The 20,998-nt window shown below is 40.8% G+C and overlaps 1 protein-coding gene across 3 annotated transcripts in view; it reads left to right on the top strand.

Moving 5' to 3' along the window:
* FLT3LG (fms related receptor tyrosine kinase 3 ligand) overlaps positions 1 to 20,998 on the top strand; it is a 92,859-nt gene that overhangs the window by 37,145 nt on the left and 34,716 nt on the right. For 2 of the 3 annotated variants that reach the window (XM_075190706.1, XM_075190704.1), the window contains exon 2: positions 17,948 to 18,017. The gene's annotated coding sequence lies outside the window, so the exon portion shown is untranslated. Of the gene's footprint in view, positions 1 to 8,684; positions 8,767 to 17,947; positions 18,018 to 20,998 lie in introns of all 3 variants that reach the window. The other variant, XM_075190705.1, reaches the window with a different exon arrangement.

The raw sequence follows: 20,998 nt of genomic DNA, 5'->3' as shown, positions 1-20,998 counted from the left end.
CACAAAGACAATGTTAACTACAGAAAGGGAAGCAGTTAGAAATGTAAAAGTAGCTTTGTGTGTAAGTAAAGAACAACCAACATCAATCCCTGCCCTTTAGGATGTAAGCCAGTGATGGGCAACCTTATACTCTTCGAGGGCTACATTTGCAGCCCTCAAACCTTCATTTAACCTGCTAGGTATGTAAATGGCTTTATGTATGCCATGTAGCTGTGTGCAACATTCTGCATTTTCTCTCTCTTTATTTATTTATTTTTTATGTGTTTTGCAGCATAAAAGATGGGAGAAAAGGAAGAGTTACAGAATAAAGAAAAGTGAAAAATATGTATGTAGGTGGGGAGGAGGCTAACTACATTTATCGTTGTTATTATTATTATCGTAGATTTGTAATGCGCCACAGTGCTACGCAGCGCCATACAGTAGGGAAAACAATACATAGATAAAACAGGGAAATACAAGGTAAACAAAATAAACTTGGACATTAAAACAAAGGATATGGAGGACCCTGCTCATTAGAGAGCTTACATTCTAAAGGGAAGAGGGCACAGCTGAAACAAGAGGAGCGAGTGTGGCTCAGAGTGGAGATTGGGACAGTTGTGAGGGTGCATTAGTGTGAGTAGTGTTATCGGGGATAAGGTCACCTCTAAAAAAGAGATGGGTTTTCAAAGAGCATCTAAAGATTTGAAGGCTGTGGGAAAGTCTGAGTGTGGTAGGGAATTCCATAAGTGGGGAGCAGCACGGGAGAAGTCTTGTAGGCGCGAGTGAGAGGTGGTTACCAGAGACGAGACAAGGCGCAGGTCAGAGGTAGATCTAACAGGGTGGAAGGGAGAGTATTTTGATATGAGATTTGAGATGTTATGTTATTTAGTATTGTTATACTGATGCAGTTAGAGAAAAAGAGGCCACTTTAGTAATTGGCATATATTATGCAAGAGAAAAAATATTCCAAAAACATTTACCAATGTAAAATTCATATTCAAAGTCTTTTTTCTGATGATCCCTACTTTATATGTATCACTGTATATCTATAACTAAGAGGTTATTACTGTGATTTTAGGAATGATGAAGGTCACAGTGATTATGGTTAGGACACCCTTGGGTGTGGCTCTATGGTTTCCTTCATAATGAAGGCTTAGGGTGTAGGAGGAATTTGTTATGGTTTTTAAGCTGTCACGAATAGTTGTTTGGTGAGTTAAGTCAATGTTATAATTCTGTTGAGTGAGGTATGTGCACTGAGGTAGAGGGGGCCTCTGGGTTGTCAATGAGAGCCAAGTGCTCATAAAACCATTTGTTGTGTTATATTTTTGATATACTCCTATATATACTTCATCATATCTTGTTGATGATTATCTGTTTCCAATGCGTAACTATGTAACAATTCATAGAATTCAATATGTGCAAATTAAGCTTCTTTGTTTGCTTGGACCTGGGATAGGCGGGGGATCAGGAATATTAAAGAGATTCATGGATGCAGACATTCTTTTTATTTAGGATAAGACAATATACTCTTCCACTGTGAAGTTATGTTAGGACAGGTCCACAATCTGTGGGACGGGCTGCTCTCAACCTTTACAAGATCAGAGGTGTACAGAAAACTCATATTTATCCATTTGGGAACCGTATACTATCTATACAATATTTTGTATACGTTTTCCTTGATGTTTGTACATAAGGAGCTGTTCGGGGGATGAACTGGGCCAATTTTAAGTATTTAGTGTTTTATATAATTGCCAGAGATCAATTGAGAGAGATTTATTGAAGAGGTAGCAACTCAAATCAGAGCTGATTTGCAGTTCATAGCCGATAGCTGGCCCACGCTTAAGAGCTGACAACACTCTATGATTGAATTCTGCTACCCTCATCCTTACCGTTACAGAGCCAATGTGGTGCGGAGGATGGAGGTTTGGGTAATATCTTAGCCCATACTTTTGGCTCTTCAGCAGAGATCCTGGGATGGATGAGGTGGTAGTCTGCTGTGTGTTCGTTAAAGGAACACAGGTTCGGCGGAAAAGCAGTGCAGGCAGTTCTTAATACATGGCACAAGAGTTTATGTTTGGCCGCAGAATTCTTTCCCTTTCGATCTATGTCTCTCCTTCTGTGAAGGCCCTGGGCATTGTTTCAGCAAATGTGCACGTTGAGGCCAGAAGGGCTGTAGTCTCTCTGACATTGTAAGTTAGCTCCTGGAATTCTGGGCTGGTTGGCCTTCCTTATGTTTGGTTGTATAGTATTAGCTTGATAATTGAACTTGCATTGCTTTCTTTGCCACCATCATTTATACAAATAAAACTATGACATTAGTGTGCCAAAATTTAAATCTGTGTCCGTGTCTTATTTCCTGGGACCAGTGGAGAAATGGTCTGACCTTCCACTATTTGGATTTGCAAATAGTTCTGCTGACTGTCCAGCTCTCGCCGCCACTTTTTTTCATATATATATATATAAAAAAAACTGTGATCTTTTGAAAAATTTAATCTGTGTTTATTTACACTACGAATAAATTTAAAAGATGAACATCAAATGGACATTGGGTGCATGAAAAGAAGGACATCAACACTATGCAGTTTATTCTTTCATTTGAGATTGTGGTGTGGTGTGATGTATTTCATTAAATTATAATTTTGTGTAAAATGTTACGCAAGCTCTTCTTTTAAAATTGTCTATCGCCATTTCCTCATTGTGCCTATTTCTGTTACACCCCCATCATCTTTATGTTCTTAATTTTAACAATCCGCCCTACATTTGCTCTGCACTCCTGCCTCTGTTACACTGGCAGTGAGTCAAAGTCCTTTCTCAATTAAAGTCATACTTGCCAACTCTCCCGGATTGTCCGGGAGACTCCCGCATTTTGCGAGAGTCTCCCGGACAAGTGTGGCAATCTCCCTGATAGGAAGGGGGAAAAATTCAGTTTAAACGCCGCGATTCACCCGGAATCGCGGTGTTTAGCCCCGCCCCCGCTGTAAAATGACGCGATTTGCGTCATTCCGTCATGGGGGCGGGGCCAAAATGACGCGATTTCGCAGCCCCGCCCCCTGCACGCCCACGTCCCAGCCGGCATCTCCCGGAAAAAGAAAAAAAAATGTTGGCAAGTATGATTAAAGTTCCCCCCCCCTGCTAGTTCGACAATTGCCATTTTAGTTAAGCTGTCAATCATAGGAAAATAGATGCTGCTGTACATTTCCTGTAAGATTGTTTAATCAGTTCAGATTTACTTTCAAAAGTAGAATTTTGCAGCAACATCACTCTTCTCTACCTTCCACCATTAATTTAGTATATCATTTTGTGAGAAAGTGTGGAGGTAATGTATAAAGTGTAAAGAGGTCAGAAGAGGTTAGAATCACAATATGATGACTGTGCATCATCATCATCATCTATTTATATAGCGCCACTGATTCCGCAGCGCTGTACAGAGAACTCATTCACAACAGTCCCTGCCCCATTGGAGCTTACAGTCTAAATTCCCTAACAGACACACACAGACAGAGAGAGACCAGGGTCAATTTTGATAGCAGCCAATTAACCTACCAGTATGTTTTTGGAGTGTGGGAAGAAACCGGAGCACCTGGAGGAAACCCACGCAAACACGGGGAGAACATGCAACCTCCTCACAGATAAGGCCATGGTCGGGAATTGAACTCATGACCATAGTGCTGTGAGGCAGAAGTGCTAACCACCGTGCTGTCCAACTATCTTGTCACTGTGCCATCTTCTACATTTTTACAGATCAGTTACTGGTTCTGTAGCTCTCTGCTATGTACTTGTTTAATTGAATTGCTCATAGTTTCATCTGCATTACCCTCATAACCAATCACGAAAGTTGTCAAACCCCTCAGTCTCACACAGTCTTGCTTATGCGACCTGTTAGAGTTTGGATACATGAGCATTGAAAAGAAAAATGCATGTTAAATGCTCACTAAAGCATGGTAACTTAATCTCACTTTACCACAGTGTTTAACATGCGTTCATTCATTTGTGTACTATGTGCTTGAATGAGCATTCTCATAGAATTCCATTGGTTTTATTGAGCAATAATGTTTCTGAATGCTGTAGGCAAAATGTATACTTTAGCAAAACAAAGTGAATGGTTGTCAGAAAGTGTGTGTGTGTGTGTACAATCCATACGCATACATCATTTTGTTATTATCAGCATCAAAGTAAGTTTAAGAGGCTTTAAGAATACATCAAGTCTTAGCCTCCTATGCAAAATATTTTAAACTTTGTCCTGTTTGTTGCCTGGGGTTTGACCTTGGCTTCCTGTTCTGACTTTGCTTGTTATTGCTTAACTTGACCTTGGCTGTACCATAACACTGCATTACTGCTGCCTGCCCCTGACCGTTGGCTTGCTACTGGATTTTGGCTTTTGTTCTGGTACCTTTTTAGTATGCCAGCAGACTACTGGAAAAAACTTTGGGAGCCACAACTTGTGATCCTTGTCCCCTTTCACAGTCCTCTGGCACACTTAGATTCAGAGCCCCACATGAGCCAGTGGCAATAACGGAGGCTCAGGTGGTTCACTTTTTCCGCTGCTCTTTATACCCACAGACTGAGAGATAGAGGAAGGAGCAGGGTTCCACTGACAGCACAGGGTGAACATAAGCTAGACCTAGAACACGGGATGAAAGACTCAGATCTCTGTGGGGACAAGAATCAGTGGTAAATACATGCTGGAGGGCTGCTTACCATACTCACCCTCTCTCAATTGACCAGGAGATCAAAGATGCACTGACCAGCAGGTATGTCTCTCCCACAGCTGAGAAAACTGTCCCTTATCCATTCCAGGTGCCCCAACCCACCCCGTGACTACTTCATGTGCCCTATATTGTTCTTAACCCATCAGCACTTTGGGATTGGGGGTGGGTTGAGGGCATATGTATAACTAAATTAAGCTCCCCTAAATGACCTAATCATCAAGCCACAGAAAAAGTAATCTTGCATATAAGTTGAGGATGTAAGGGAGGAAAATAGATCACCATTCTCTCAGGAAGCACTTCAGAGGGAAGAGGTGGGAAAGGTGGTCACATTGCCACACTTCATTTCAAGCCTTTGCTCAGTCTTCAATAAGGGATGACAGAGAATTTTGGTGCAGGGAGGACAGGAGGGAGTATTGAAACATGCCACATAGTAATGTTTAATATGTAACTAATGCACAAATTTAGGTAAACCCCACCCACTTTTTGTTAAGCCCCATCCCTTCTGCAGTCTGCGACTCTGGATGTCCCTCCAAAATCGGAACAGTTGGGAGGTATGGAATTGCTGAAGAAGTAAAATGGGGCACGGAGTCCACAGACGTGGACAAAACATGAAACCAATGAGACTCTGCAACCTCTAAGCCCCATTTCGAACTAGCTTGATAGAACGGAGCTCTGAATGAGCTGCCTCATCAGTGATGCAAGCAGTGGATAAACTTCACCTCTCTCATGACACATTCTAATTGTTCTGTGTATGTGTGGCTGAGCCTCAGTACGCAGTCAGTAGACCCAGCAATAGGAAACCATTAATGTTGCAAATACTACTCACAGAATATATTTCATTGGCATATTATGTGTGCATGCACATCTACAGTGGTAATATGGAGCGTTGCATGCACATCTAATTGGGTCTAAGTGAGAGTGAAGACACAAGTATTGCATTAAAGTTATGATAAAATGTGAAAATAAATTTATTAATAATACAAATGTAACAAGAATATGTTGATTTGTTATTGTTTGTGTTTGTCCTAATAGATCTGTATTTTTGTGAATGTTACATCTTCATCTTTTTTGGGGGGTGTGACAGGATGGACCGCCTATGCTACCCTGTCTGTTGTTGCTGAGAACCGGCTGGGCTTACTTTGCCACCGTTGCCTTTTGTTATCCCAAATGCGCCCTCTTGCCGCAGTAGGAGGGGCTTACGCGTGCTGCGACCACTGGACTCCTTACCAGCATCCAGTACCGGGTTTCTTCTGGGTAACTGATGCTGCGAGTGTATGCCATTACTGGCGTACCTGGGCTGGTACTCCTGACCTCTTACTATGCATCAGGGAAGCTGTGGATGGATCCCCCTTGGCCTATCACACTGACCATAGCTATATGGGTAGCAGGCAGAGGGGTAGTACCAGAAAGCTTGGGTCCAAACCTCAGAGACAGCCAGAGAATGGATTAGATTTAGTGTCTAATCTGCAGGTCACACGAATACAGCAATATTGAAGATGTTTTCAAGCACGTCTTTGAAGCAAGATGTTTATTTGCTCTCACTGGTTAAAGGTACCAGTGATTAGGTCAGTTGAAATCAGAAGAACCAGTTTCCAATACAAGCTAGTGCCTTTTATACAGTTCAGACACAGGCTATTTTTAGCATCAGGATATAACCTGTTTACACAAACATGGATTTACTTGCATTGCAAAGCCAATAATATTTACACTTAGCTATGAAATTCTTAAAAAACCTTGCTGTGATATCCTGCATCTTATTTCAGAGGCAGGAGACCCACTAGCAAGTCAAAACGTCTAACTGGCATGAATACTTCAGACAGTTGCCGAATACACACTCCCAAAGAAATAGTACAAACCTCAAAACAAGCCATTTCCTCACATCACAATGCACAAAAGGCTTTGTAAACAAAGACTTATTGTATCAGACATATACATCAGAAAAGGCATTTGTTTTAGAAAGGTAAACAGAAAAAAAAATTCTATCCTGGTCTCAGAAATTAAAGATTTCCCTTACCAAAATATATACAATATTAAAAACAAGTGCATAGGCAATTTATATAAATAAGCGCTCTTTACACTATTTCCTTTCAATAAATTTATACCATAAGTTATTTATATGTGATCCAGTCACAGGGGGGTTGGGGTGCTAAGTTGCATATTAATCATGGTTCACTTATCAATTTCTTCTACTCTCTTTTCTACATATGTTAACAGGGGCAGGCTGGGCAGGGGGGCATCTGCCCCCCAGGCCGGTCCCATAGTGGGCTACCTTGGGCTGGGTCACTGGACCACCTGCATTTTTTTCCCTTTTAAAATAGGAAGTTGAGTTGAGTCCTGCCCCCCGGGCTGAAGTTTGCCAGCCCTCCCCTGTATGTTAACATGGCGAGGTTGTATACAAGGACTAAATGTGTATTGGTAGCACAGTTCTTTGGCCCAATACTCTTTAATATATAAATATCCTCCCTGCATACATCTGGGAAAAAGGTTCACTTCATTATTATTGACAACTTAAGCCCTGCTGTATAGTCTTTCTTGAAATGTCTCTGTCAAGCATTTGGCTACAACTGTGGAATAACTTGTACAGAGTCTTTATTTTGCATCTGAATTAATGGATTGGAATGTTGTTGAGCTACAGAGTTTTGTGGCAGCTGCTCTAAAAAAAAAGTTGTAGTTCTCTGGTTTGAGAAAGATTATGGAGTTAAGATTAAGAGTTCTCAGTGTAAGTCTAGCAAGTTAATGGTGATAGAGTTGTGTTCATCAATGAATTTTAGATTTAGGGCTAAATTTACTAAAAGTCATGTTCGGAATCGTCACACCTCGTCGGTTATTTTGCCCAACAAACTGCAAGATTTACTACCTTGTGTTTTGGAGGGTGAAAGTTAAACTGACAGTGATATGCAAGGGTTTAAAAACCCTTAAATCTCATGCAATTTAACCCAACCCACATGCGGTTTAGGGGAAATCGCCATAAAGAAAAAAACCACCTCCCTCCCCTTCAGTGTTGGGCCCTGCTACTTAGCATTGGTCCCAGTCCTCTAGGGCCCCTATCATCATCATCATCTATTTATATAGCGCCACTAATTCTGCGGCGCTGTACAGAGAACTCCCACACATCAGTCCCTGCCCCATTGGAGCTTACACTCTAAATTCCCTAACATACACACACACTCACACACACACATAAAGACTAGGGTCAATTTGATAGCAGCCAATTAACCCCTACACCTAGTTATGCCTAGGCCCCACACTTAGGGATGCTCAAACTAATGTCAAGTAGGATTGGGCCCTTCCTGTTACGCCTGGCCGGTGGGTACCAGGAAATTAATAATATAGTAATGGCCCAATTAAAATGTATATTATTAAATATAATCATTTCTCCTCTTGCATAAATATATAAAATATTGTCACCACTTCTGTTTAAACATGTTATAGTGCCCCACAGTTATTGTTAAATAAAACAATTCTTCATTGCTAATAATGCAAATGATTGTGTCCCAAAATGTAGGCAATAATAAATGTTATCCTCCCAAAAGATGCCACACATGATAAATGCTGTCTTAGTCAGACATAATCCAGTTGGAACTTGAAAAGATAAATAGATAGGTTGAAGTTTGTGTACGGGTAGCACGTCAGCAGAGACTGTATTGTGTAGCAGAGCGAAGGGGAAGACTATTTTTCTTTTACAGTAAAAGTTATGGCAACGCCAGTAATAGCCAAGCAGTGGAGCAATGGTAATTACTGCCAAAGTGCTTGATAAATAATAAGGTCGCTTGTGATAGATAACAGGGTGAATAAATAGAGCAAAGCAAAAATAAAAACTCTGTAAATGCTTTAATAGGCCCTACAGTCTTTAACTATACAAAACTGTCTCTTCTCATAAAGTAAAATAAATAAATAAATATATAAAAGGACAATGAAATATTACTTTTAATGCAAACCTTGTGCTGACTCATCCAGTCACGACTCACGAGTATCCTCTATTTGCTGTTCATACAGGTACCACTCCTGTGCCAGCACGGACATTACGTGCGCACACGTGCAAGCTGGCAGAACGGGAGGTAGAGTGGGTACCTGGGAGGTGAGTCTAGCGGTAGTCATATTCCTTACGGGTGCCTCAGGGCTAGTGCAAATACACATTGATGATGACGACTGTTGGCAGCAGTAGTTAGCCGCTTCTGATTGGCTGGTTGCGGATTCAAATCTGAAGCTTTCTTTATTGCACATGCCTATATGTTGTGGGTGTATTTTAGAGTGAATTGTTTGCTACATTTGTACACAAGAAGGGAGATTATACCTGCTGTATTATAGAGGGATTTTGGTTTTTTTTAATCAAACCAGATAGCAAATGTGTTTTTCACTATCAAAACAGATGTGCTTATGACCTTATTGGATGTAAGTGTATCTGGGTGTAAGAACGCCTGACGCATATGATACTGGTACGGAGCTGGATGCATCTTCAGACAGAGGCAAAACTAGCGAACTGTGGGCCCTGGTGTAAGGAAACAGGGAGGAGGGAACCGGGGCCCACAGCTTGCTAGATCCCCGTGCAGTGGGCCTCATTATCTCTATGGGGCCCCGGTAGTTCCGCCACTGCCTTGAGATAAGTCTAACTCAGCTTACGGGTGCAAATATGCTGCATGATCCCCTAAGTGTTTATATATAAAATGACTAGAAGTAAAAGCCTCCAAGTAACAGATAAGATCTATGGACATTTTATGTCCATACAGCTAATAGTGTTTCAGTGAATTTAAAGTGAGCAAAGAGTAATCCATGTTGGAAATATCAGTAAACAGATTGATTCATCTGTCAATAATATAAATATAAACATTCTCAACAGGCGATCCACGAGTAACGTACATGAGGATTCCATAGTCTTATTGGACCTAAGAATGACATATAAGCAAATTTACGTCTATCAGAAAACATTGGCATTCATTTCTGATTAATTGATTTCTATCTGGAACTCCCAAAGAAGGACATTGCTAAAGGTCAATATACAGCATACTTGACAACTCTCTCGGAATGTCTGGGAGACTCGCAAATTCCATCTAGGTCTCCCGGACTCCAGTGAGAGCAGGCAATTCTCCCGCATTCTGCCCCCTTTCCTTCGTGGTAAATCGCGTCATTTTGGCCCTGCCCCTGCAACAAATGTTGATTTAGTCGGGAGTGGGGCCAAAATGACGTGTTTGACCACACTCCGCCTCCTCCCGCCCTCTATCCGGCATCTCACGGAGGGTCCCAACTAAAAATAAGCAAGTATGATATACAGACAAAATGCTAATCTTTCATTACATTTAATAGACTATTCTAAGGACTGCATAGATTTCTTATTAGCAATAGGCTATCTACTTAAAGCCATTCACCTACTGTATTTTAATACAACTGACACCTTGTATTCTTATATCCTGGTACCAATATCTAGAGACAGAAGTCAAAAAAAGTAAAGGTCCATGGCCACAAATGACAGGACAACACAAATACGCTCAGAAAATAGACTAGTTAATCTTTGGATACAGATATTGTTCCAAAATATCCTGTTTACTTATAGGAGTGGAAGTAAAATTAAATATTTACAGGCTCACTTCCATTATAAAAGAACATTTCTCCAACATCAATTCCACTAAAACCATTGGTTCTTATAGCTGTGAAACATATACATGAAACCTTTAAGGAGCGTCAATAGCGCCAACTACCAGGACAGAGCTTAATATCTGTAACATGGTTTACATATCAAAAGGCAAACGTATAAAAGAAATATTGGGTAGAACACAGAAGCACAACTACTCGTCCAGCCTCAGGAGATGTGCAGATAAATACAAAATAAGACAGAAAATTGGAAATAACAAATGAATACAAATCACATACTATAATATAAGGAGCGGTCTGTGGCTGCTTAATCTCTGCCAAAAGTTCTGATCTTATCTATAGGGCGCAGCACTTTGGGACTTTATAAAGGTAATCCTGATAAGCTTTAATTTATTTGCTTTATGAATGTGTATTTTATTATAAATGAAACAATTGTTACTTACTACACTATCATCATCATCACCATTTATTTATATAGCGCCACTAATTCCGCAGCGCTGTACAGAGAACTCACTCACATCAGTCCCTGCCCCATTGCCGCTTACAGTCTAAATTCCCTAACACATGCACACACACACACTCACACACAGAGACTAGGGTCAATTTGATAGCAGCCAATTAACCTACTTGTATGTTTTTGGAGTGTGGGAGGAAACCGGAGCACCCGTGGGAAACCCACGCAAACACGGGGAGAACATACAAACTCCACACAGATAAGGTCGGGAATTGAACTCATGACCCCAGCGCTGTGAGGCAGAAGTGCTAACCACTGAGCCACCGTACTGACCTCCCCGTACTACACTATATTGTTACTCCTTGTCACTCTCTTGTCTGGGAATTAGAAAGATTTGACATCCTCCTGGAACAATGGCTTTAGAGGACCATAACTGTATAAATTGCCAGATAAGCTGATCACATATGATTCATTTAGTAACACTTTATATTCCATAAGGGCACTCACTTTACGGATTATTATACTCACTACACTATTGCTTGCTGTAGTTTTATTTGATATTCTCTTATGCCACAATAGACTGAAATTGCCCAAGAGGAATCGTTATAGAGTATTCCAATAGTTTAATCTTCAGCTAAGCTTCATTTTCTATGTCTATTAACATGCATGCACTTTGTACATGTTTATGCACTAAGTGCACTTTACTACACTAGTAGGTGCTTGTACCTTTCTATTTTTTTTTCAGTATGTACTACACCTGAGGGAACAACAGATGTCAACAAGACAACAGCCACCTGGCTGTTCTCTAAGGGAGTGTTTTCAATTTATGTTTATCAGTATTTACTGAACACGTGATTTATGGACACTAGATGCACAATAACAGAGCATCTATTATAAATACAGTTGTAATTTAAAAGTGCTGGTAGGAAATATGAACTGAATGGTCGGTGGCCTCCTAAGCCGGACAGAAGCTTTAGGTATTTTGATGGTGTGAAATTAATTTTAGCTTCTTTTTAACATTATATATTATAATTTGAAACATACTAAATGATGCAAGGTCAATTCACACCGTGTCCCCACCTCCAGCGTCGGACTGGTCTGCCGGGCAGCCGGTCTAATCACCAGTAGGCCCGGCCTCGTTGAAGCTCTGCCCCCTCCGCTGTTAGGGCGGAGCTTACGGAGAAGACGTCACTTGTGATGTCGGCAGCGGCGACGCTTCAGTAACAAACACTACCGCGCAGGTGCAGAGAGACGGCTCTCTGCACCTGCGCGGTAGTGTTTTTCACTTTCAACAGGGTAGTTGATCTTGCCGCGGCCGCCCAGAGGAGCAGGATGCCGGAGTTTTCCACAGAGGAGACAGGTAAGTGAGTGCCCGCTCCCAAGCCAGCCAGCCTTTTTTTTTTGTATGGGAAGTAAGTAATTGAGTTCCTATACAGCATCCATCCCTCACACTCTCACCCATGTGGGAGGCTGTGAATCTGCACTGTGTGTCCCCCAGGCAAAATTTGCTGTTGGTAGAGTTTTATTTTTGGTGAACAAATGCAAATCTGATATATAGAAATTACATTAAAGTCCATAGCCCCTCCAATACACCCCAGATAATGCACTGAGCAGTTTCTCTCCTTTACTGTGTCCCGGTAACATTTAAAGCAAAGCTGTTATTTAATTAAAACTTTTCAATTCGCCATCTAATTTGAATACCATTGAATGTGTATGACAGGTATTTGTTATAATGCTCATTCTCTTTAAATTTGACATTTTCTTCCATTAGTGTAACTCACTGTAGAGGAATCAAAGCTAATATATGATTATTTGCTGTGGTTTATGTCCACTATTTGTGTCAAGATTAAGTTCTAGCAGCTTTAGCACTCTATTGCTCCAATATTAATATTATTGTCAATCTTACTTACATATAACATATTGGCACCTGCCTGGGATTTATTCTATTAACCAAATAGAATGCAAGACAATAAATAATGCTGAAGTCTTTTGGGTCATTAATTGAATGTGGGGCTGAGTGTGGGGAGGAGGGCTATCTATTAAATGTGAATATTAATTATTTAATGCTAGGAATGGTCGTGGGAAATGGATGTATTAAACATAAATGCTATTAATTTATTGCTGGGGTTGTTTGGAGGGAGGGTAATAGGTTTATTTATTAAATGGGAATACTATTAATTTAATGTTGGGGTTGGTTGGAGGGAAATAGATCTATTTATCAAATGTGAGCACTATTACTTTAATGTTGAGGCTGGAGAGAGGTCTAATCATTATGTGGGTGCTGTTGATTTAATGGCAGGGATGGTTGACGTTTCAAAATGTACCCATTATTTTTTCCAAATAGGGCCCTCAACATTCCAGGATCCAGACAAGCCGCAACTAAAGAAACCAGCAGTCACAGGTGGTAAAAGTGACAACAACAGGTAGGACAGTCTGTCAAATGTTCTGAGTCTACTGCAGGCTTGGCTAACCTGTTGGTACTCCAGGTGTTGTGAAACTACAAGTCTCAGCATACCCTTACAGCAATAAGCTGCTATATATTGGCAAAGCATGCTGGGGCTTGTAGTTTCACAACACCTGGAGTACCACAGGTTAGCCAAGCCTGGTCTAGTGGGACAATCCCGATTTTTAGTGACTGTTCTGTCCAATCTAAGGGGCAGGTCAAGACTGTGTATTCTTTATACACACACACACACACACACACACTGTATGCTTTATATACTACACTAAGGTGCTAGCTGTCCTTCGTGGACTGCCCACTCCCCCTCTAGTGTCAGGTCCCGCCTCTATGATGGCTGACCACACCCCCTCTGGTGGGCCCCTAGTGTTGCAGTCCCCAGCAGGTTTAGTGTTATGTCTGCTTCATGCTGTAAAGGATGGATTTCAAACCTGTTAAAGTTAGACTTTGATGCATTTAATATGCCCATCAATCTCTCACCTTAAATGCGTGTTATTCCTGCTTCACTTCCATTTTCCTCTTTTATTGTAGACAATATATTCCCTGGATACATTATTGTAACCCCTGGATATTAGCAAATTGCAAATGTGTACAAGAGAAAAAACGACCACTATACTGCTGACTAACTTGCTGCTGAGAGCGGCTTTCTTGCCCTCCGGTGGGGGGGGTGAAGTTGGAGGGCGGAAGGGGGCAGGGTGTGGTGAATCGTGTCATTTTGGCCCTGCCCATGCACGTAATGACGCAAAAGCGACTTTTTGACATGAGGCGGAGCCAAAATGACGCAATTCACTGTGAATCACGTCATTGAGGCTCCCATCCTGCTCACTTCACTAGAAAGTGGACAGGATGCGGGAGAATGGTCTACCCGGAATTTGGGAGTCTCTCGGAATGTTGGGCAAGTATGATTAAGATGCAGTCAGTGTGACAGTTCAATGATCCACGTTGTCACTGCTGAGGAGTCGGAGCTCTGTCCCCCACTTTGGCGACGCCTTGCTATGCAATCCCAATCCCCGACCTCCCCACGTACCAAATACGCGACCCAGCCTGCTACTGGGGCAATGTCTGTAAACTTGTGCTCCCAAGTGCCTGCTTGCAGACCATGGAGCAACTTCAGTGTCAGTGGGAATATAGAAGGGTCGGTTTGACATACCTTTGACCACAGTTTATATATAATCGGTGGTAATTGTTTTATCGATGACGATAAATCCGACAAAGAGGAGGCCTACAATACATGCACACTTAGATGAAAACCGAATGTGCAGATTTCCAATCGCACCAGGATGCTGATAGCAACGCAGTCCGAATAGACAGCTCTCCGGCAGTAGACTTTGACGTCAGTGCGACCTCCATCAATGTTATTTGAAAGCGGCAATGTCGGGACTCCGCAGGTTAAGTGTTTAAATATTTAAATACTGTCAGCATCACGAGTTGTGAAACTACAAACCCCAGCATGCTTTGTCAGCCGACAGCCAGCAGATAGCTGGCAGGGTATCCTGGGGCTCGTAGTTTAGCAATACCTGGAGAGCCACCTGGATAGGTTGTCCAGGCCTAGTTTGGAGCATCAGGACATGGTCATCTTAATAGTTCTTATATATCAGTAACAGTAATTAATATCCTGCTGTCATTGTGGTATCGCAGCCCTCATCATGTATCTTTTCGTATAACCTGTAAAAGTTTGATACACAAAAAAAATTGTAAGGAGAATAATAAAAATTTAGCTGACTTTGTTTTAAAGATGGGGGTAAAATTGTCTTTTCCTTTTAAACCATTCACATACCTATCCTGTGAACAAGTTATACATTATTTCTCTGTGTTGCATCAGCCTGATTCATGTCCAATACTACTATGTTAGCAATCATTTAGCAGAACCCTCTGTGTTATTCTAACATTTTTTTAAATTAGTATACCAATCATGAATAAGAGAAATCCAAATAGATCATTTAGGTACATCTGATTGCTAGTTTATATGCCTGGCACAATACAGCAAGGATGACAATGCCCAATTACATACCAGAGAAGTCACAGTAGCACACAGGTCTTTATGCATTTAATAAGCAGAATTTTCAGTGAACACAATTGTCTGTATCAGTCATACATGCCAGCTTTCAAAACTTCTCCCCCGGGAGAGAAGTCATGTGATGGGGGTAGGAGGGGGCGTGGTGACGTTGTCGCGTCACCATAGCCCCACCCCCACTATAAAATGTCTTGGATTTCTGGCGAATTGGGGAGGTTTTCCCACTCTTCCAGGTGTCCGGGAGGACTCCCCGAAATTCGGGAGCATCAGATGAGTGTGATTACTCTCATCCGAGTACAATGAAACGTCTGGTTAATAAATGGACTTTTATACGTAACAAGACCTACTACAGTGAAGTTGTCTGTGTTGAAGAGGAGAGCTACGCTCCCTCTCCCTAGTCCCCGTTAGTCTAGTGGTCGGAAGGGTGGCACTTCCGGGCTCTGGTCTGCGCTGCGCTACTGCTCGTGCGCAGCCTCTCTTTCGGCAGTTCCCAGCTCTCTGCGTGACATCTGGCTGGGTGTAAAATAAGCAGCATGTTAGAAGCGTTGTATGAGAGGGGCAGTGGCTGATCCTGCATGGGCGTGCAGCTTATAAATGCTATCACTACTACACGGATGTGTAGTACAGAATCTCCCTGAGACATCTATATACAAGTGCCTGTGTTTCACATTAGTGTCTGCTACATACATCTGTATACCTGCATTTACTTTAAGTTATATGTATTGTAACAAACCCGCACCCTTCTTGTGGTACTTTGTCACCTTCTGTTGCAAGAACACCCAGCAGATATCAGCAACACAAAAACTTCTTGTTTTAAATCAAATATATTTATTGTTTGCATCACAATAAATGGCACTTCTTCTGTCAGGATGACACCAGCAAGCAAACCCTTTTGCTTGTTCCTCCTGGTGACCCTACTGCTTACTAGACACAGACCAGCTCACTATTGACTGGCCAACTAGTTCAGCATCAGTCACCTCTAACAAGAGCACAACTCAAGGTTAAATACACAGGTCTCCTCGCACAGGCTTGGGTGACTGACAGGCGACACTCCCACCTTGTCTTTAAAGGAAGTCTCCTCATTTGCTCTGTAACGCCTATTCAGTACAGCCACCCCTATCAGCTCTGCTGCTAGCTGTGGAAACAAACACGTTAAAGCATGTAAGTAAATCAGATTTTACATTTACTTTATCACATGTCTCCGACCAGAGCCGTAACTTAGAATTCTAGCGCCTGGGGCGAGAAAGACAAATGCCGCCCCCCTAGCCCTCAATTTTAACCAAATGAACATAAAATATTTGTAAATTGCGCCCCCCTTCAGCATTGCGCCCTGGGCGGTCGCCCCTGTCGCACAGCCTTAGTTACGGCCCTGTCTCCGTACATAACTGAACCTAAGCACAATGCTACACCTGTATATAACTTGGTCTGCAGCCTTTTACCTGCAGACTGTTGGCTCCATAGCTAATTCCACTCTGCGAGGCCTGTGGAAAACCACTCCCATTGCCACAGTATGTATAAACCTGCATCCTGTATACATTATACATTACTGTATCCTGTTATAATAAACCAATGTTAAGGTTAAGTCACTAGCGTGTGGATTTACCTCCTCACATTAAGGCTTACACCTATTCAAGATCAGGGGCAGGCTGGGCCAGGAGGCAGGGGGGCATCGGCCCCCCGGGCCGCTCAGAATTACTGCTGTTAGGGCCGGCCGGTAGGCCGACCGGCCGCCCCCTGGAAGAAATATATCGCCGGTAAAACCCGGCGATAAATGTGATGAATGTGTGATGCGGCCGCGTCATTGATGAGGCGGCCGCATCACGTGTCATGTGATGCGGCCGCCTGTGCGGCGTGCGCCCCCCCGGGGCGACATCTGCCAGCCCGTGCCTGTTCAAGATCCATAGGTTCTGCCAATAGGTTATACCAATAGTCTGCTGTTGTGAGAATTAACAAGCCAATCTTGTATTTCCAAATGTTGTCATATGTTTTATATGATAATAAATATTGGCATATCTTTTAAAATCCAAAATAAAATAAAATTTGCATAACAATATTACTTCCTTGTGGATGCATTGTATCCATAATAGTCATACGTCGCTTCACTTCACTTCAACACCAGCAATTTACTTAGCATAGCATGGTTGGCAAAATGATAAAATAGTTTCTAGGGATGGAGTAATTCTAATAGCCTAATAGCATTTTTGCCTACTTTTGGCAAGTTGTATCCGGGAGAGGGGCACATTGATACAGGTATTGTGCTAGCTCCTGTCTCCAGGTAGTTGGTGAATATACAGACAGACCACCAGTTCCCAGGAGTTGGTAATTAGAAGTACAACACTATTTCCTGGTTCTGGGCAGCGATTACTAAGAAATAAGTGAATGAATATCTCTTAGAAAATGAAAAAGTGAAAGTAACTGCATACAGCCCACATATATAGAACAGAAGTCCATAGTGATCTAGAAGCTATCTTCTGTAATAGATTCATTTGTATTGTACTGTATCGTCTATGTTGATCTCTTTTATATTAGGTGTACTGTGGGTAAGATTTGATATGTTACTGAAGATATGTATTGCTAGGGGTAAATAAATGTTGTTGTGATTTCCTCACAAAGTTATTTCCTCACGAAGTATGCAAAAACCAGTTAAACAGCACAGTTTTATGATATACTGAGTTATATAATATACTGTTTCTCTGTTTATCTATCTCCCTGGTTTTGGATCTAACATTTCTCCATTTCATCCTCAGGTATGTACTCTGAACTTCAACTTACGTGCTTGAAACACGTCTTACTGCAATCAAAATCTGTCATTTTCAGGTATGTAGTCTGAACTTCAATTTATCTGATTGAAACACATCTTATTGCAATCAAACTGTGTCATTTTCATGTATGTATGTACAATTTGTCAGCAATTATTATTACCCAGGTTAAAGGTTTTGTTAGTGATGCAAATTTTAGGACTCTGCACCATACCTCCCAATCGTCCCCATTGAGGCGGGACAGTGCCGACTTGATGTCTCTGTCTCAACGTCACGATCGGAACAGCTGTGTCCTGATAGGGGGGAAAGATGGTGGAGGTTCTGTCGGTGCTGTGCACAGCATTGCAGGCGTTTGGAGGGGAAAGGAGTAGAGAATGGGAACCCGCTGGATATAAGCAAAAGTCGGTAGTTGGGCGCTCTTCTAAACAAATTTATAGTATGTTGCTCCTTATTAATTGTCAATTTACATTCACCAAGTTCTTTAAGGGGCGCACAACTAAAAATGAATAGATAGATTTGCCACTTTTAAGTTTGTCTGTTGGATATAGGGAAGCTTTTGTAAGGGTATGGCTTATGGTGTTTTTATGTATGATCCTGGTCAAAGGTGATAAATAACTATGAAAAAATGACAAAATGGTAATGCACAATGATAATTGATTATGGTAAATGAATCGAATCTCTTAAGAGAGGATTTAGCATTAATAAATGCCGTTATATCTCTGTGGGTGAATGGATGTTGCTGACAGCCAGATGCTGATGATTCTGTTCTCTGGATCGCGAATGAAGACTTTCCCTAATATACTAAAACTATCTATAAGGTCTTACACTGGATTTAAGGCTTTTCTCTATTTGATAATTAGACCTTTGCATTTTATTTCTTATAGATGGTAATTTTATTTTATTAGGGACAGCCGTCATTTGACCTTGTGTTTTTGGACTGTTGAAGGAAACCTGAGCACTCAGATCAATCCCACGCAAACACAGGGAGAACATGCAAACTCCACACAGATAGGGCCCTGGTCAGAATCGAACCCATGCCTTGGGGCTTTAAAGAGCTAGGCTGTCCATTAAATACCTCCCTTCCCTCCAACATATCCACTATTAAAGCACTAATTGGATGTCCATACCAACAGAACCAAGAACAATAAAAGATATGATAGGTATACTTCAATCCAGAAAGCAATCTAAAAAGTTTTTTTTATCAACACACAGTTTTATTGGAGTACAGAGAAAAGAGTGGTTTAAAATTATGACAAGGCAGTCATTCTGAAATCAGTGTATTTCATTTGTTCAGGGTCTCATCTGGACTGCTCCTGTGAGTATATTCCACTACACGCATTTTGGAAGATTCTTCTGGAGTTGGAATTCTTTTTTCTCTTAGAGAACTGGATAAAACCATTTATCCTTAAACCATATGGAACATTACTTATTAAGTCATTATCTACATGTGTGCGACCATCTAGTGACCTCTAGTGTCCATTTAATAAAACATGTACATTAAACATTTGCAAAATGAAGATAATTATATTAATTCTGCAATTTATTATTAAATGTAAGAGCATACAAATGGTTACCTTTAAATTGACTTAATTCAAATATAATTATCTTTAACAGTTCCACCCTTTGATATAATTAAACACGATCACATACTGTACTTCATTATAGTGGTCATATAGTCTTATAGAATTGTAGAATTCCTCCCCATGTGTTCTTAATTTCTTTTGTAGTTTTTTTTAATACCATTTTACAAATTTTCATGAATACTTTTATACATTTCATTATTAGATAATTAATCAATAATATTCCCAGAAGAAACCGTCCCAATGCATGCATCAATGATTTAAACCAAGTTCCTATTCTAGAGAACCAAACAGTTGAATCCAACCAAAATATCCATGAGTCCAATTCAGATAATGAAATATTATAAACCTTAAAAAAATATTTCTTTATTTGTATTACTTCATTTATATAATGATCAATTATACTTACTTTCTTATCTTCATTATTTGTGATATTTATACAACATATTTTAATTGGCATACAATAACCACCAGTTTGGACTATAAGATAATTTAACAATGACCTATTATGTATCAATTTAGTCTTAAAAGCTTGTTCTCCAAAAGTTTTGTCATAAATATTAGTTATATTATCAATTAATTTAGCTAAACCTTGTATATAAACCCAATTTAAATTTCTCTGCGACATACCCGATAAATCCATTCAAACTAATACTTGAAAACCTAGTGATTCATGAATAAGTTGGGGTGTTATCTGCACATTACTCCTCATTTTCTAACTATAGATTTGATTATGGTGTGTCTATCTTGTATTACCTTGTTAAAACCATCATGTGTAAATAAATTAACTGCTGGGATAACTTTTTCAAGATTACATATTCCTTCTGAATTTAAAGGTAACCATTTGTATGCTCTCTTTCAAATATTAAATATATATCACTTGGTGCCAGGATGAGAGCATAAATCTGATATGCTGAAATAGAATATTGAATGTCAGGACCCAAATAAATCTTTGCATGAATACCTAAATTAACCTGATCCGTCAACTCAGATAAATGTGTGACCAAATGAGCCCAGGAGGAGGTAATTGAATTAGGTAAACCCTTTGTGCAGAGACCAGCTTAAGATATGCAGATCACAGACATCCATTGTATTTGATCCTGTATTTCCCTAGCTAATTGACTTCCTTTCAATAGGTAGTGTAAACATAAGCTAACTCCTGGGTGTAAATTGGAGAGCCAGACGCCTAGGTGCAAATCTTGGAGACTCTGGTATAAAAATCTGCATGGTCTCTATGCAGGTATATAGAAATATGACCTTCAAAGGAAAATGTTGTCATAGTTCATATTTTGGGGAAACATGGATGGCACTCCGTACTGAGGGGCAAAAAGCACACAAGGTTCTTGAAACATAGATACCAACTACACCGGGAACAACCATAGTCACATGTATTCCAGGATGAGATTGGATATTGTTGTAATCTCATCATATTTGGTATTTAAACGTGCGGGAGATTATG

Source organism: Mixophyes fleayi, chromosome 11 (genome assembly GCF_038048845.1).
Source record: "Mixophyes fleayi isolate aMixFle1 chromosome 11, aMixFle1.hap1, whole genome shotgun sequence".
Classification (NCBI taxonomy): domain Eukaryota; kingdom Metazoa; phylum Chordata; class Amphibia; order Anura; family Limnodynastidae; genus Mixophyes; species Mixophyes fleayi.
This window is presented reverse-complemented; position numbering and strand designations above follow the sequence as displayed.